The sequence below is a fragment of the Salvelinus sp. IW2-2015 genome, linkage group LG6.1 (assembly GCF_002910315.2).
Source record: "Salvelinus sp. IW2-2015 linkage group LG6.1, ASM291031v2, whole genome shotgun sequence".
Classification (NCBI taxonomy): domain Eukaryota; kingdom Metazoa; phylum Chordata; class Actinopteri; order Salmoniformes; family Salmonidae; genus Salvelinus; species Salvelinus sp. IW2-2015.
The window spans coordinates 19600218-19601250 of NC_036845.1; positions in this window are offsets into that span (position 1 = coordinate 19600218).

Consider the following 1033-nt stretch of genomic DNA (forward strand, 5'->3'; position numbering starts at 1 on the left):
TTTAGGACCCCTGTAGGTAGGTAATTTTTATTCGATTTTTTATGATTTGATGAAACATTGAATTCAGCCTTACTACTATTACCCATAAAAAGCATTGAACACCAGATTCATACGTGGAAAAACAGTTCAAAAATAAATCAAAAGGATGGTGTGCCTGTCCTATATCTGAGAGATATAAGAAAGCAATTTTTTATTATTTTTATTATATCTGTATACCTTTGAGATAGAAATGCCCTATTCTCTTCCATAAATTTTTCGGCCCGGTACAGGGTTACCTTCAGACCCTACAGATATTTTCTTGAGAAGACCGATTTTCGGGATTGCCTCCTGGTCTGACAAACAGAGCTGTAGCTCAGCCACCTCCCACCGCAGATGCGGAAGGCCGACATCGGCGGACGCGATAATTGAGTTTGCATCCCATGCAAAAAACAGACATCTCTAGCTTGAACAGACATATTTCAATATGCTAATTAGGTTTCTGCGGGAGCTTCGGACATCTACTCTAATGCTCTCTTTCTAACGCTCTCTGTCTATCTGTGAGTGAAAAGTAGGCTGGGGATCAGGCCTCTAATGCATGGGTAGTGTTCACACACACACACACACACACACACACACACACACACACACACACACACACACACACACACAAACCACACACACACACACACACACACACACACACACACACACACACACACACACACACACACACACACACACACACACACACACACACACACACACACACAGGCACACACGGGCACGCCACACACACAGGCACGCACACACACACACACACACACTGAACCAAAACGATATACTGCCTAGTTAACATGTATAGTTTGAAACCTTTATACACTATGCAGTATATACAAAAGAATGTGGACACCCCATTAGTGGATTCAGCTATTTCAGCCACACCCGTTGCTGACAGCCATGTAATCTCCATAGACAAATATTGGCAGAAGAATGGCCTCATTGAAGAGCTCAGTGACTTTCAACGTGGCACCGCCATAGGATGCCACCTTTCCAA